Source organism: Arvicanthis niloticus, chromosome 4 (genome assembly GCF_011762505.2).
Source record: "Arvicanthis niloticus isolate mArvNil1 chromosome 4, mArvNil1.pat.X, whole genome shotgun sequence".
In the NCBI taxonomy this organism is placed as follows: domain Eukaryota; kingdom Metazoa; phylum Chordata; class Mammalia; order Rodentia; family Muridae; genus Arvicanthis; species Arvicanthis niloticus.
In genome coordinates, this window is record NC_047661.1 from 120,100,986 (window position 1) to 120,119,532 (window position 18,547).

Consider the following 18,547-nt stretch of genomic DNA (forward strand, 5'->3'; position numbering starts at 1 on the left):
ACAATCATAATGAACCTTGCTATATACAGCAAGTCCCACTGTATACTTGCAAATTGTCTGTAGTTTGCACATTCATATTAACTTTATAACTACTTGTCAGACATTTTTAAAGTTAAATTTTTTTCAGATTAGCTTCTTTTACTTAACATTATATCTTTATGGTTCCTCCATACTTTTCCTGGCTTGATAGCTCACTTTGTTCTTTCATGGAGTAATATTCCATAACCTAGTTGTATCACAGTTTATGTATCTATTTACCTATTTATGAACATCTTGCTTTCTTCTAACTTTGAATAAAGCTGCTATAAACATTCAAGAGCAGGTTCTTTGTGTGATATATTTTCAACTCCTTTGAGTTGGTAAGAACATGACTTGCAGGCTTCCAAATAGTCAGAGGAGGCTCTGTCAGAAATTACTAATACTTTGCAATGGCCTGTCAAACTCTTTTGCAAATGCTAGACTATTTGCGTTCACACCAGCAGTGAGCGACAGCTCAGGCCTTATGTTCTCATCAGCATTTGGTATTGAAAGTGTTTAGGAATTTGGGCACTGTGATAGTCACGCCCTCACGATGTCATGTGCTTATTTCTAGTTGTATATCTTCTTTTGGGAGGTTTCTGCTAAGCTCTTCTGTCCTTGTTTAGGTTTTAAATTTCTAAAAGCTTAATAAAATTAAGAAGGAACTATTCCCTTTTTTTCTTTTTCTTCTTCTTCTTCTTAGAACAGTTTGTTTTTGACTAGGATTATCTGTTCCTTAAATGTTTGGTAGAAATAATCTTTATGATCAGTTGATACTGGTGGTTTTAATGGGGAAGAATTTTAATGATTTAAATGATGTGTTAGTGTGCTTGTGTCTATTCAGATTTCAATTCCCCTTTTAGTTGGTTTTAGGGTACTATAATTTTCTGAGAATTTTTCTGGCCCATTTAAATTTTCAAATCCATTTACGTTACATGTTTTCACAATTATTCTGAATTCGTTCTCTTCACATCGGAGTCCTATCCTTTTGTGTAATATTTTTATCTCTGTCTCATGATGCTCTTTTTCCCTTCAACTGATCTTACCACTGTGTTGAATGAATTTTAATCTTTATTTTCTATAGGTTTATCTTTCTAATTTCTGCCGTGGTTTTTTAACATTTCCTTCGTTTCTTCCTTTCTCTCATCCTTCCTTCTTTTTTCTTTGGTTTTAGTATTATGCTTTCTCTGACTTAACATCCAAATACTGGCTTAAAACTCTTCTGCCTGCTTTTCACATAAACATTTACAGCCATATATTGTCATCTATGTGGTATCTTTGCTGCACTCTGGAATTTCTGTTACATAATATTTCCATTTCTTTTAACTTTTAAACATCTGTAACTTTCAGTGCATTATTTTAAACTATGCTTTTAACTTTAGAACTAAAATTTTAAAAGAAATTTCAAATTTCAATTAGTAAATCATTTCACTGTTGATCATGTTTGGAGAGAACTAAAGTTCAAGAAAATTGCCCATGTTTTTACTAATTATTGACTTTCCAGATCAAGCTCTACCACCAGCAGCTACAGGGGCATTTTGTTTTGTTTTGTTTTGTTTTGTTTTGTTTTGTTTTGTTTTGTTTTGTTGTGTTGTGTTGTGTTCTACTCTCTTGTCAAGCCCAAAGCAAACCAAGAACTTTGCAATATACAATGTCTATTCTAAACACTCAATAAACAGCTTTTGAAACTTTCTTATCCTTTCATTTTAGAAAGTCTTTTTTTTCTCTCCTCTCTCTGTGCTCCCTCTTTCTCCCTCCATCCACCTCGCTAATACACAGACAGGCAAATGCACACAAACACATCCACATGCACATATTTTAAAAAAGAAATGTACCAAAAGACAGCACATGTTCTTTGAAGAAATACCAGTGTCATTTGACCCTAATCTACCTGCCCAGGAGCACAATACCATAACCTTTAAACCCTGTCTTCTTTGCCACACTACCAAATTCTTGCCAAATATAATTATTAAAAATGTTGCAGGTAATTGCAAACCAGAGCTTCAAAGTAGATCATACCGGGTCTTCTAGTTTCTTATTCTCTTCCCCACTATTTGTGACAGCCAGGGGCTTTCTCTGTGCACCCAACACTTCCCCTGGGACTTTCTCTGCTATCTACCACTTCTAAAGGTGAGAATGTTCTTTGATCAAGGGAAGTCTTTGGGAATAACCCTGCCACAGAGGTCTGATGGGAAGAAAGTGAGAGATGAAAGAAGGTAAGAGAAGGTCAGGAGAGGATGGTATGAAACCTGAACTGGTTCATTTCTTAATCCACTCATTCATCTGTCAGGAAAAGCATCTGCTCTAGTGGGGTCAATAATTATGTAAGCGAAGAGTTACTTCTGCCAGTGGCACACTTCAGTTCCTCCACCTTGAGGAGCCAGGATGGGACAATGTGTTGAGTTCCAGTGTCTGTATCACTGCTTCATCACATCTTGCAGATTGGTGACCATGAGCATTTATCAAATCCAAAGATGGGTGGGTGAAGCAGAACTGAGTGGATGAAATTTTCTATACATAGTGTTTCTCCTGCATTTCATGATCAGTTCAAGACTGGAAATGGGAAAGCCCCAACAATGAGAACTAAGGTCTTCAGAATTTCAGAAATAGATAAACAGAAGACCATGAGGCTAAGAACAAAAGGTAAAATGGTATCACTACTGAAAGAGAACAGAATACTGAAGTCAGCTAATGACTAATTCATTATGCCCTGAGTATTTATGAAAACAATAGTAAGAATTTACGTAGTATCTCCTAAGTACTGAGTCCTCTTCATTTATTAGACTTGATATTCATAACTACCTTTAAATGTTATCTCTGATCTATAAACGGTACAACTAAGGCATACAAAGATCAAACGCCACATTTGCTGTTAGAGGCCAGTTCCAAAATTTTAAACAGGGTAGACTTGTGACAGAGTCCGGATTCTCCAAACCAGCTACAGGGTTGTGTATGTTTAAGGCTTCTACTTAAAAATGCTGAAACATATAAACATACATTAGTGTGCATGATAGATGGTATCATAGTCTGAGTCAAATGTAGAATCTATTTCTTGCCTTTAAGATGATTACAGTGGGGTTAAATTGGTCAAGAAAGACCTAACTGAAATACAGTAGAGAAGTATAAGTACCTAAGAAGAAGGATAGATCAGAGCACCTAAAAGAGGGACCTTCTGATTGTATAGATTCAGTCCAACTAAAACCTACAAAACAACAACAATTATTCACACAAAGAAAATGGGAAAGAACAAGTTCTAGGCTAAATAAATAAATAATACTCAAAAGCTCCTAGACATGAGAAGGAAGTTTTTTCAAGACTCACTGTAGACCCTATGAGAGAAGCAAAGTTAAAGTAAGGCAGTAAAAGCTGATATGGGCCCACTCGGGAACTATTACCAGATCTAAACCCAAGAAGACTAGAATTGATATCTATAAAGAACCATGACATAGAAATAAAACATTTAGTCAGAAGAGAGAGCATTTTTCATTGTGGCTTGAATACCATGCATATTAGGAGGAAATACAGCATGCAAAAGAAAGAGCTACAAACAGCCAGACTTGCAATGTATCAGAAGATGTTATAAAGTTATAAAGTTATAAAGTTAAATAATGTTCATGTATTTATCACTCCTATGTCTTCCATTGAGTTCTAAGTAAATAAGTGATGTAAAAATTACATCTTCATTCCATGTATGAGTAGCTCAGAAATCATTTTACGGCTGGGTAGGAAGTCCTAGAATGGTTACTTACATCTCAGGCACTGGGTGTTAACAATTTTCAAGACTTTGGGTCTGTCCACCTCTGAGGAAGAAAGTAATAAAACATCCAAGATGTAGGCATGCATTAGTACAGTTTTCTTGCTTGATGTAATTTGTTGAAAGTGAATTTTATCCTCTAGAATCTGATAACCAAGTTACGGTCATTAGCATGTTAGTTGATACCAATTTTCATGTGCTTACCAAATCGATGTTATTTTTCTTTTACTCTCCTACCATTATAAGGATGAACAGACCACATGTTTTTCTAAGATATCATTTTCTTTATTCCCTCAGAAAAATATTTAAGCCATTAGAGAAATCAGCATCTTTGGTACTTGTTAAAAGCAGTGTATGTATTTCTATTCTCTTGAATAAAGAAACACGGAGGCTTCCCCAAATGAATTGCTTGCTTTTGGCAACATGAATTCACTGGGAATATCACAAAAATTTACATAAACATACTTTTAATTTTCTTCATTGTACTAGGGGTACAAAAGTTAAGATAAGTGTGGTGTCTTGAATGAAAATGCCCCCATAGGCTCATAAGGATTGGCACTTATTGGAGGAAGTGTGTCACTAGGGGTGGGCTTTGTGGTTTCAGAAGCTCAAGTGAGGCCCAGTGTCAATCTCTGTTCTGGCTGCCTACTGTTCTGGAGGTAGAACTCTCAGCTACATCTCCAGTACCATATCTTCCTGCATGTCACCATGATTTTTGTCATGATGACAATGGACCAAACCTCTGAACTGTAGCCAGCCCCAAATAAATGTTTTTCTTTGTAAGTGTTGTCATGGTCATGGGTGTATTTCACAGCCATAGAAACCCTAACTAAGATAATATAGAATTCTAGTCTCTGGTATCCTCATCTTTTCTGGTATTGAGGGCATATTGAGTAGAAGTAAGGTAGGGTACATCACTTTCCCAGATATATTTTTAAAAAAATCATAGATCATTTAATCTATAAATAGATAATAGATATTACCTTTATATGTGCTTACTTATTATACTATACTCAATTTACTTACATAAATTAATAAAATGCTACCATGGTACAAAATATTTTTATAGTAACTTTTTTATTAATATAAATGTCAAAGGAAAGTTAAATATAGCCATTCACTAATCTCAGGTGATTTTTATGCATCCTATGTTTTCTTAGCACTCTAATGTGCTTGTCATTGTTTTGGGCTCTTGGACTCTACTCTAAATATGAGGTCATAATGCAGTGTACATGGACTTAAGAATGTATCTTGAGGAAAACTGTGCCCTTGACAGACATGCTTCTTTTGAGAAAACAAGTATTAGTCATTCTTGATATTTTCTTTATCTTACATAGAGATTAAAAACTAATACAAGGACCCCCCCCCAATGGAAACCTTTGCCCATCTCAAATTTGGCAACTTACTAAGATGTGAAAAATATGCCAGTGTTTCCAGAGAATGGTATGCTCTACACACAGTAAAATTTGATCACAAGAAAGTTTAAGTCCTAGGTTCTACAGCAAAGTTAAAGAACGTCGGCCCCAGTGGACATTTTAGCAATGTTTTTCTTTGTATAATCACCCAAAGTCTAATTCTGATTCTCAATCAAGTGTGGTGGTTTACATTTATAATCCTAGTACTTGAATGGCTGAGTTGGGAGGCTTCTCATGTCTTCACATTTAGTCTAAATAGAGCAGATGAGGCCAATCAGGGCTATGTAATAAGACCCTGTCTTTAAAACTAAAGTGAATTCTAGGCTGAGTGTCTAACAATACAATAGATGCAAATAGTCTAGGATCAAGCAATACAATAAACACAAATAGTCAATGAAAAAGCAAGGCATTAAATCCAATTACATGAACAATCCTGTGATCACTGTTCCTAAGGGCTTATCAGGATGACCAAAGTATCCAAGCCTACTTCCCTGTCCTAGCCTAAGGTCACTTTCATGTCTGAAGCCTACTGCATGTAATCAAAATGGCATAAAAGCATAAAGGAGAAAGGAGGTGGGATAGGAGGCTCTAGGGAGAAGAAAAAGGGACGACATCTGTATTGTAAATAAATAAAATGTCCAATAAAAATAATATTCATATGAAAAAAACTAAAGTCAACAAGAGTAAAGAATGCTTTCGGAACTTTGGTTTTAGAAGTAGTTCTTTTGTTATACCTTGTTTTACATATTAGTGGCTCTTTAAGTGATACTCAGTTTCCATAGTGCAGTCTATGTTTCTCAGAATAGAGTCTGAAACACAAGCAATTATCTATTCATGTATGAAGCCACCATCACTTCAAATTATATTTCCTTCTTCCTTCAAATTCTACATTTTAAATGAGGGTCAGTGCTTTGGTTTGATTTCTCGGTTGTTGTTGCAAATATCTACTTTGTATAATTCTTGATCATTTATTAAGAACACACATTTATAAAAACACATACATTTTGAAAAGCACGTGGGATGTGTTCTGGCAGATATTTTTATTGAATAAAGAAACAAGATGAGAGTATTATGTGAAGCAGTTTTTAAAGTTTTCTAGGCAAAGTAGGAATGATGACAATACCAATTCTGAGTATTAATAACTAGCTTAGATGTACATTAATCCATGTTAAAATATTCACTACTAATCTCTGAAAATTTATAATTGTTCAGAAATGTTCTGGGTGATCAGTAGTATTAATAAATTCCAAATAACTTGGCAGACAAAGATTTCTTTAAATGACTTGTGTCAAATGACATAAAATCCCCTCTATTTAGTTTATAAAGGACAACTTCACAGTCTTGGATATTAAAGTTTCATCAACCGTCTTTGCTTTCATTCTTTGAAAAGACAATATGATTTTCTGCTTTCTTGTATTAATATGGCTAATTTACTGATGAAATTTTGAAATATATGTCAATTTACTTTTTATTTGCTTTTATGCATGAACTTATGTGCACCATGCACATGCAGAAGCCATGGAGACCAGAAGAGGGTGTCAAGACCATGGAACTGCAGTTATATGTGTTGGTGAGATGCATCTCTGGGGGTTGAGAACTTGATGAGGAGCACCAAGTACTTTTGACCACAAAGCCAACTAACTAACTTGACTAACCTTCTAATGTTATCGAAACTTTACATTCCTGAACAAAGTAGACACATATATGATGTCTACCAATTTGATACATCCCTAGAGTCCATTTTCTCCTGTTTTGTTTAGGATTTTTACAGCTAATATTTGTGTGAAAAATTAGCCCAGACATATCCTTCTGTAAAACCATCCTAAGGAGTCTTACCAGCAAGGACATGGCAGTGTTTAGGTTGAATTATAAAGTATATTCTGTTCTTTGCCTTGAGAAGATTTATATGAAGTTGGTGTGGTTTTAGGCAAACATTAGGAATAATTCAGTAATGAAGCCACCTGGGTTTAAAGACGTTTCAGTGGGAAGGGTTTTTGTAGAGGAGCTGTTAGAGCTCTCCTCAACTGTACCAGCTTGGAGGTGTGTGTTCTAGAGATTGATCAATTGTCCTTAGAAGTTTAACTTCTCTGCCATAGAGTCACTCGTCCTATTCTTTCAGTAGCATTTTACATTTTCTGTGGTCTGTAGTGATGTCTCAGTTTTCAGTTGGAAAACTAGCTATTTGTAGGTCTTCTTTGCATTATCCAGTCAACTTAAAGAGTGTTTTCAAAAGAAAAACATGTTCATATTTTTCCTTGTATTTCTTATGGGCTCTTTTTCTTTCCTTCTTTCTTTTTGACCAACTATTTTATAATTTTGTATTTAATATTTTATCTAATTTCTTTTAACTTGTGGTGAGGGTTTTTTCTCCCTACATTTCTTAAAATAAAATTTTACCAGATAAATTCTCAGCATATACTGTTTTCTGATTTAATTTTCTTAGTTTTTTATTCTTCTTTTGTTTACTTGTCATTAATTTCTTTGCGAGATAACATCTAGTTATACAGCCCAGGCTGCCCTTGAACCTGTGTCTCACCTACCTTCTTGGTGTTGGGGTTATATGCATAGACCACTGCACCAACGCCATTCTTTTCTTAAATAGCTTTACACAGGCTGTGGCAAACTTATAATGTTTTGCTATGTCATATTTTATTTTATTTGGTTAAAATATTTTTCTAGGGTTGGGAATCTGCTCAGTTGGCAGAGTTCTTGACTAGTATCCAAGAGGCTCTGGCTATAATCCCTACCTCACCAATCCAGCATACTGTTCCAAAGCACCAAGGAACTTATACTCAAGAATGAATGGGGGGATCAAAAATTCAAGGTCATCTTTGGCTATATAACAATTTCAAGACCACCTTGCAATACAAAAGACCTGGAGAAAAAAATTCCTATTTTGCTGATAATTTCTTATTTTTTACATAACTTGCTTATCTATGCACTCTTTCTGTAATGTAATGTATTTATAAATATATTTGGATTTATTCTGCTGTCACCTGAGTTTTTTATCTTAGCCATTCTGACTGGTGTGAGGTGGAATCTCAGGGTGGTTTTGATTTGCATTTCCCTGACGCCTAAGGATGTTGAACGTTTCTTTAGGTGCTTCTCAGCCATTCAAGTTTCCTCATTGAAAATTTTTTGTTTAGCTCTGTACCCCATTTTAAATAGCGTTATTGGTTGTCTGGAGTCTAATTTCTTGAGTTCTTTGTATATATTGGATATTAGCCCTCTATTGGATGTAGGATTGGTAATGATCTTTTCCCAATCTGTTGGTTGCTGTTTTGTCCTATTGACAGTGTCCTTTGCCTTACAGAATCTTTGCAATTTTATGAGGTCCCATTTGTCAATTCTTGATCTTAGAGCATAAGCCATTGGTTTTCTGTTCAGGAACTTTCCCCTGTGCCTAGTTATTCGAGGGCCTTTCCCACCTTCTCTTCTATTAGTTTCAGTGTATCTGGTTTTGTGTGAAGGTCCTTTATATACTTGGACTTGAGCTTTGTACAAGGAGACAAGAATGGATTGATTTGCATTCTTCTACATGCTGACCTCCAGTTCAACCAGCACCATTTGTTGAAAATGTTGTCGTTTTTCCACTGGATGGTTTTAGCTCCTTTGTCAAAGATCAAGTGACTATAGGTGTGTGGGTTCATTTCTGGGTTTTCAATTCTATTCCATTGATCTTCCTGCCTGTCTATGTACCAATACCATGCAGTTTTTATCACTATTGCTCTGTAGTACAGCTTGAGGTCAGAGATAGTGATTCCTCCAGAAGATCTTTTATTGTTGAGAATAGTTTTCCCTATCCTGGGTTTTTTGTTATTCCAAATGAATTTGCAAATTGCTCTTTCTATCTCAATGAAGAATTGAGATTTTAATGAGGATTGCATTGAATCTGTAGATTGCTTTCAGCAAGATGGCCATTTTTATTATATTAATCCTGCCAACCCATTAGGAGTCCACTCCATTGCTTTATAGTACTATTGTTTTATAATAAACAGTATGTGTATTATCATTTCATAGATTTAGGGGGGTACTATCATTGGGTTTTGTTTGGGGTTTTGTTTGTCTGTGCCTGAGAAGATCTTGCTTGGTAGCCAAGGCTGATCCTGAGCTCAAGCCCTCCTGTCAATTACTGGGCATACAGCTATGCCCAATCCACAACTTAACACTGGCCAAGGAATTCTTTAGTCTTTCTCTTTCTCTTTTTCATGCTGAGCATTCTCACAGGTGGGTTAGTCTGTTCCTATAAAATCTGGCATTAGAACCATTTATGCAACCAAATAGAACTTCAGCAGAACAGTCTGTAGCACGTAGGTTGAGGCACAGAGGTGAAGAAGAAAGTATAAAAATCGCCAATTTTAATATTTTGCTTACCATGAGATATAGAACAGAGGATGTTTCTTGCCATCTCTGTACATATTTCCTTATCTTTAAAGTGAGAGCAGAGAATTATAGAAAGATGATTGCTGTTTCAGTTTGAAGGAAAGAAAGAAAAAATGAGATTCTTATCTTCACCAGGATTCCTCTAATCAACTGTGCTATATCCCATTCTGTCTTTTATTCTTTATTATTAATATTTAAACTTAGATTATAAATTTATTTATATTAAAGGAAGCAACAGGTTTGTTTTATTTAATTATTTTAGTGCAATTACAGACACAGAGTTAACTTTTGTCCTAGTGACTCAAATCTGAAAGTTGAATGAACTTGCGGGCTTTGTCATTACCTTACTCTATGAAAATTAGTGTTGTAGTTAAATATAACATCTTGACAGCCTTAAAAATGTTAAATGTTGTTCCTCTCCTGCATATATATTAGATACATATGATTCTTACCTTCAGTGCCAAGTAAACATTCATGCATGTGCATATACACACATTCATACACAAGCACACACATGCATGCACACACACACACACACACACACACACACACACTCATGCCCCACACCCACACAAATAAAAAGGCCAACTTTGTTCTGTAGTGTGTTATTTTATATTCCTAATTATCTCAAGGGATTTAATGAAAGTCTCCAAAATCATTTTAACTTGCTTTAATTTAAAATAAACATGCCACATACCATGTTGGTTCCTGAATAGAATAATATGAAAAACGTTGCTGTTAGGGTTGTCCCCACTCGCTAACAGGTGGGAAATAGAGCTCAAAGGTAAATGGAGTTTGTGTTTCTTTTATGTAACGGGAAGTCAGTTGACAATGAGTGGATAAGTGAATGCCAACTGTAAAAACAAAGTAAGTCCCTTTTCAAAATGGCTTACATGGAACTATAATTGGGACTGATGTCATAATTTGGCAAAATCTGGAAAAATGAGAATTATTAGATGATTTCTTTACATCAGTGCCAGAGATTCAATCCAGGGCTCACATAGGCTAAGCAAATGTTCTCCCACAGGGCTTTAGCCCTAACCTTTGATTTGCTTTTGAAACCAGAAAGAAACATTTACAGTATGGACAGGATTTTTTTTTTTGTCTTCACAATACATCCATGTAGTTATTAGAATCTGCCAGCAATATTTTATCACACCACTGTTGCCATATGGAAATTAATACTTATCAAAGAAAGTGTTGCTTGTATCTCCCTTAAATACTACTCAGTTTTAGTTCTTCTTGAGACTCCAAGTTAAAATCAGTTCAAAGTGTCTAACTTCTTAAACTTGGATACTATTGCTTACAAAGCAAAACAGCAAGATATATTGTATCATTCCATCCATGTCTAAACACTGACTTGTCTAGAGAACCATTATTTGTTGATGTTGGACAGAAAGAAGGTTTTCAGTTTTCTAACAAGATTTCCGAGTCAACTTGTTCTGTTCCTCTCTTGTAAACATATCCCTTCATATGCCCACTTACACTGAGGGATGATAACGCAGGGATGAACAGGAGACCTGACGCCAAGAGTAATGACAGTGTGTACCCACCAAACAGTAAAAAGTATTTTTGAAGAAGCAGTGGCGTCAGTCAAGGCTGTCCTTGCTGATCCACACAGCTCAAGGCTATCTGCAGAACAAATGTACTAGGGACAATTGCTTGTCTTGCTCATGGAGATAAATAAAAATTTAATCATCAACAGATTTTTATGCACCCTGATGGTTTTTTGTTTCATTACCTGAGCTAAGCATTCCTAAGAAATTCTACAGTCATAAACAAAATGGCAATATAAATGCTGAGACTCTTCCTAGCTTAGTCAGCATTCAGACAACATTTATTGACCAGAGGCAACGTGTATAGGGTAAAGAGTGTCTCTGCAGACAGGCCAAAGTGCTAGGATCCAGTGAAGTTTTTCCACATAGTAGCTGTGATTTGGGACTAGATAGTCACCCTTCCGTGCCTCAGATGTTTTTTATAAATGGTGATAGTGTGACCTACTTCAGGAGGTGCCACAAAAGTAAGAAAAAATTCTTGGAACACAGTAAATATTCAATATGTGATATCCACTGAGGTAAAGCATCTAACAGACCAGGTACTTGCTCAATACATCATTATATGAATATAAACTCGACATAGTGACTAATCCAAGCTAATTTACAGCATAGGCGGAAAGATAAAACACAGACACAAAACTAAATCACAGAGGCTTGGATTCAATGCGTCAAAGCCCTGTTATTAATTCCGCATTGCTCTGGGTAACCCTTCCGTGACAGCATAAATAGAGCCTACTAATCATGACTTATCAAGTTCTACAATTAATTATGTGCACGTCTGATCTTTCCTACCAGATTTCGATTTTCCTGAAGATCTGTCTGTGTGTCCTTCTTCCTCTGAGGCTGCTCTACTCACTGACCTGCAGTCAGGGTTCAACAAATGTTCAGTGCATGAATGAATGGCATGACAAGGCAATCCATGGTCATAGACACAAGTGCATCATACCCATGAAGCACTGTGGGTATTCATTCTTGCCCCCTGCTTTGACTACTGGGATGTCCACGTTCCACTGCTAATTTGCATTATTCCCTCTTCAAAGATGTGCCTTGAAAAAAACGTTAAGTAATTTTTTAGCCTCAGTTTCTTTCAGTTACCTTTTATCCTCATGGTGAGATTCAGGAAACGTGTGTTTTTTTACTCAATGTCCACATGTTTTCTCAAATGTACAGAAATAGCCCATGCACTGAGGCCCAATATGTAATCACTCCTGGTACATGTGTCCTATGAAATGGAGAGCTGGGTGGCAGAGATACACATCCTATATCCAAAGATAACTTCATCACGGTCTCCAGCTTGTTAAAATAGGAGGAAATCATTGCCTTTTAGAGAAAAGTTCCAGTAAATGTCACCCTATGCATAAACATGTCGTGATGTGCTTAAGCCTGGTTCTACTTGTTATGATTATGCTGCCTGACTCTTAGCACCAGAAGTGAGTCCCTCGTATTTCCTTTCACATTAACATTTACGACGAAGGGGCAGCTTTCCCCTTTGCTCACATCATCTGGAATGAGTCCCTTTACACCCTGCAATATTTCACCAGTCAGAGGCCAGCAAGAGCCCAGCTCCCAGCCAGCTCGATCCGGACCGCCACAGGTTCCACCAGCTTTCCCCCAGCTAACAGAACCGCCATTTGAAATCCATCTGCTGCTGCGTTTCAGGGACCTAAATTCTGACCTAGCCAGGAGAGGTAGAACTCAAAGTGAGCAGAAAGGACCAGAGATTCTAAAGGGAAACATTGTTCAGTGCTGCTGTGTGCTCCCTGAGACGGGAAACACGCAGGACAGTGCCTGAAGGCATATTTTTCGCTGCAGAAGTAGCAGAAAGAGAACATGACTCCCCCATCCCTTCTTTATATTCCAATGAGATTTGCTAGTTTAACCGGAGCCACAGTACAAAAGCGCTTGTGGTTCATGTTATATTAATAGTGTGGCCTGATTATCAAAAGCCATTACTCTTGGTTATCTTGCAGCGACTGTGAGGATGTGCTATAAGTCAGCGACTGCCCACACAGCATTTGCTCCATGCTTATGAGAACAGAGCTCTTAGCCTCTTAGCGTAAAAGCGCATTTGTGAAATTATTGCCTTTTAAACATCAGATCTGTTAGAAATGAGATGAGATCATTCTGTTTCTTTTCTTTATATGAAAAAAATTAAATACATAAATTAAATGTCAGTGTCCTGCATTGCTGTGGCTTCATATGGGTCAGCTTTACTTGTGGTCAAAGGCAGAGGTATGTCTTTCAAAGCGTACCTCTTAATTCTTAACTGAATTCCAGCCAGGGATTTCTCTCCTCTATTCTGGTTTCTCTGATGGTTCTTTTGTAGCGCTGATTAAGACCCGCAGTATCTAACTCCCTTTCCAACTTCGATAGAACTATTGCCTTTATTTCCTTTTGTTTTTTGAAAAGCAATTGCTACAATGATTGAAAGAGTATACCTTTTCCCCACAGACAGGCTACACTTGCATCTCCATGGTGTTAGGGACATCATGGCTGCTGTTTTCTACTGGCCCTCTGACTCTGACACTTGCACCCAGTTTGTTTTGTGTGTGTGTGGAAGGAGAGAGACAAAGACAGGAAGGAGAGTAATTCCGATAAAGTAAAAGAAACCAGCTTTAACACTCACTAATCTCCTTTCGTTATTGTCTCATTGTGAACATCATAACATCAGGGAATAAGAGCAAGATGGCTTGACTCCTGGACACACAAGGGGCTCTATTATGTCTGTGGCTGCCAAGCTCCTTTATAAGCAAAAATATAAAAGGTAAATACATCATCCTTGCTCTCTTCTCTGTCTTCTCTATTGGAACAGTGGTTTTAAATAGCTCATATTATAGTTATACCTTTCTGACTCATTTCATTAAAAATTATATTTCTGTAAGTTATTTGGAACATGGTCTTTTCCTCCTCTTCCTCTTCTTCCTCTTTCTCCTCCTCCTTCTTCTTGTTTTGACTTTTAGAAACTGTTTCATATCATTATCTAAGAAGAAAATCCAGCCAAATTTACATTTTAATTCAGTTAACCAAATACTTCAGACTGTATTCTCCACAGACAGAAACTGGTCTGTAAATGGGCTGGATTTTCCTGTATTTTATTGCTGTAATTTGCATGAGAAACACCAGATCCTGTATAATTGTTGCTTTGTTGTTCTGATCCGAGTAGCTGTTTCCAATGTCAACAATTATAACTTGAAATGAAATTTAGTAGCAGTTAGGGGGTATGGGGTGGAGGCAACTGCCAGCCAGTCAGAATTTCACATCAACTAACCACAGTCTAGCCTGCTAATGCCACCGCGATTCCAACAGCAACCAAGCTTGCAACAGAACTCCACACGAAGTCAAAGGGACCAAGCCAGGCGCTCAAGGCTCACCACAATATATGTCTTGCGGTATGCCGTTCCAGTTTGGTGTCTAATGAAGGACCAGCATGTTTTATATATGATGGCTGCTAATTGCTTCATTACCCATGCAAATCACACAGGCAAACTGTCTTATCATAAAACCAGTAACTGGGCCCGATTGAAAGCAAGGCTCAGGAAAGCCTTGTTACTGTCCCGGCTGGTTTAGCCTCTGCTTCCCCACCCCCTTTCCTTTTTTTTTTTTTTTTTTTTTTAACTTTGGTTTAAGCTGTAGTGTTTTCTCTGTGGTCATTGGTTCCTTTAGATTAGTCCTCAGTTAAGATAAGCTTGTAATGGATGAATCGAGGGGCTGTTGGAGATTGCTCTCTGCCAGCTGTGTCAGCAGACTCACCCACAACCCTGCCCCACACTCACTCCCAACTTATCTGAGAGGAAGGACATGCAGATCAGTCTGAGGAGCTTAAGGTGCACCTCTCTCCATCTGCCTTTTGTTAAATGGGGAGACTCCACTGAGGAGTCCCATTGGTGCCCCAGCTTTGGTAACGAGAAGCCAACAGAGTGGAAAAGTACACAGTTAGAAGAGCTGACCACCTTCTAAGTCCTCACTTCCCATCAGGACAGGGTGCAATGACAAGTTACTTCATTACTAGAAATATAAAACCTTCTAAGCAACTTAGTCCACATAATGAACACCTCAGTGTGACTGAAGCTTCTTCCACGTTTGCTGCCAAGCTACTAGGCAGCATTTTTTTGTTGTTGTTGTTGTTTGTCCTTTTTCTCTTGTCAGGGAGAGAAGCAAAGTCTTCCACAAAGGGATTGAAAAGATCTAGAAATCCATACTGCAAACCAACACAGCCCCTCCACTCAAGGACTGCAAGCCGTTCAACAGGAAGACGCTGACTATAATTCTAGACTAACTAGCAGAGGTAATGTCAAGGTAACAAAGAAATTCTGCCTGTGCACAGATTCCTCACCACAGCTGTCGGGGTGTTAGAGTGGAAGGCTGTACACCTTTCCCAGGAATATTAAAGCAGACTGTCTCGCCGCCTGTGTTTGTCCTCATAGCCTCGTTCTCACTGCTGGCAGAGCATGCTCCAACTGTTGTCAATTTATCAATGTAACGTGCACTGGTGGGCACAGTGTGAGCAGCCATTAGGACAGGTGCCTCTATCCATCACAGCCAGTCACTTATTCCACCTTGTCAGGGAAACTAAATGGAGCTTTTGGAGAAATGTAAACAACTCTCTAATGGACAATCAAAGCACCACGTTCTGAAGCAAACAAGAGGAAGAAATCTGACAAGACATTTTTAGGAAGGGGGAGTTGGTATTTAAGTGTTTTTCTGAAGAATTTTTAATGGTTGTGGTTTTAAAACACCCCGGTAGAGTGGGCAAGTGGGGGTGGGGTGTGTAGTAAATGGAAGGACTAAAGTGAAGAGCAGCGAAGTTCGCTCAGTGGCAGAAGACTGAGAAATCGGAATTCTACAGAGGTGGCCCCAGTGAACGGAGGAACCGTTTGACTATTCTCAGGAAAAGTCAAAAAGCTGCCAAAAAAAAAAAAAAAAGTCAACTTTCAAAACACAGAAAAACAAACGGGCTCCTAACAGGATGTGAAGACTCGGAACTAAACACTTTTTTTTTTTTTTTTTAATTATTTCCTTTTCTGAAATTTCAAAAGCGGGAATTTCAATATCCACTCCCAAAAAGGACTCTGCGTGGCAGAAGCCTACCTTAACAGATGGCATTTTCACTGTGTCCCAGAACACAGAAAAGTAGGCTTTGTCAAACCAGAAGTAAATTCCTCAGAAAATGCCCAGACTGACTTTAACCCCCTGCCTGGGACCATTCTTGGCTGATCAGCACCCCGCTGCTGCTATGTTGCTAAAGGGAGAAGAGAAGCCCCATGGAGGTGATTTCCAGTGTGGGCATTCAGGCCTGCACCTTGAATGTCACTGGGAAATGATGAGGTAGCCAAGACCACCAAGGAGCGCAGGTGTTCATGGCACAGAGGGCCTGGTGCCTTTCGGCAGATGGACAGCACCACACTGTGCCAGCTGAAGCTTCTGGGTGGTCTTCCAGAGATGCTCTGGTGCTATCCTCCGTTCTGGAGGTAACAAAGACCAGCCTTGCTGCCAATAACTGTATCACTGGGGAAGAGGAGCAGCGGCCAATCTCAGAGCAGGATGCAAATGAGGAGCAAAGAGAGATGCCCTGGGAAGGGGTTAGCTTCTCAGACTCCAGTAGCAGTGAGAGGGTCAAGAGGCGACTCTAACCTTGCTAGCTGACTTGTGTGAGAGTAAATAAGATACTTAAGTGCAGAGCATTGAGGCTGACCTTGATACTGTCTCATGAGAGGATGCCGCCTGAGTCAATTTGGACCTGGCTGTATCGGCTACTTCGTTCTCATCAGTGTCCCGGCTCGTGGTTATACTGGGTTCTTGAAGTCAATATCCTATTTCAGTAAAGCAAATCTAGATGTGATCTACTTTCCATAAGAACTATGATCTGAATTCTCTAACCAAGTCTCTCTCGCGGAACCCAACCAAGTACCATGCTAGGAATATACATCTTTATTTCTGCCATCCTGCAACACATGTTTGCCATCAGAACTTTCTCTGATGATGAAGATGCTCTCTGTGGTACCCAGTATAGTATCCACTCTCCGAATCTGGACTTTGAACTATTGAAATGTAACTAGCATGATTCAAAAGCCAATGTTTAATTGATGTTTAATTTCAATTATTTTGAACTTTAATATGTAAGTGGCCATTTTTTAGAACACATGGAACTCTTTACTTCCTATCCTGAAAAACTTTGACGGCCTGTGAGTCTGATTTGAGTCTTCTGGGACTGTATCTAATGTGGCTATCCACCAGGAACTACTTATATTAAATTAATTATAATGAACCATAATCAAAGATTTAGTTCCATATTCTCACTAGCCATGTTTCCAGTAATTGCACATGGGTAATAGCGACTGGACTAAACAGATGAATTCAGATACATTATTTCTACTCTAACAACTCTCAGACAAGGGTACTCTATAAGTCATCACAGACGCCAATGCAAAGAGCAGCTACTTCACCGAAAAACGTAGTCCTGTAACGCCACAAAGTATTTGTCATCTATGGTTGAAAATAAGAATTGAAACGTAGTAGACATTTTAAAAAGTTTGTTTGAGCAGAGCAACTATTCATGAATCAGGAGCACAAAACCAGAAAGTTTGGGCTCTACCGAGAGGAAATAAAAAGGCAAGTGATGAACTTTTACAGGGTGAACATGGAAGCAAGACAAATGGAACATCTCATTGGTTAGAGCTGCTTTGGGTGTTCCACAGGCTAGGCTACAAGGGATACAATGTGGCTTCTGCTTCAGCCTAGGTCTGGTCTTTCTCCAATAGGAGCATCTAAGAGAAAGGGTCCAAGTCAACATCTCCTTACGTTAGCACTGCAGGCAAGGCTGAGGTTATCAACGCTCAGCTGGTTTTATCTGCTCAGGAATTTTCCAGAACTGGATTCTCTCTTCAGTTTGCTTTAACAGTAACTGCTAGTTTCCAGGCCCTATGCTAGGTGTTTGTGCTAGAGCACAACACAACCCACTGGGACTTAGCAACTTGACGGGATTCCAAAGAGTCATGGCTATCTGGTCCTGTGGAGCAGGGGGAGAGCTACTGAATCTTGTGGAAGACCAGGTCATCAGGACTTCGAAGGTCACGAAACGTTCCCTGGAGGAAGTCATGCCTAAGCTGAGACTCAGATGAGGAGTTGCATTAACCCGTTGGGCTAAAGGGTTAAAAACGGCTCATTAAAGCAAGACTCCAGTGAGACGTGATAGTAAGTCTGCAGATACAAAGAATGTTTGAAAATTATCACATAATCCGTAGTGGTAAGAGTCCTGGTGACCTAGCTAGGTTACAATTATTTGTTCAAACCACCCATCTGAAAATGTAAACAAACAATTAGAAGTTTCCCTGTTACAGATACTGTTTTGACTTTTTCCCATAGAACGATATGATTTTTATCTGCACCGATGGTGCGTGTTGCAGATTAAAATCCCCTTGGAA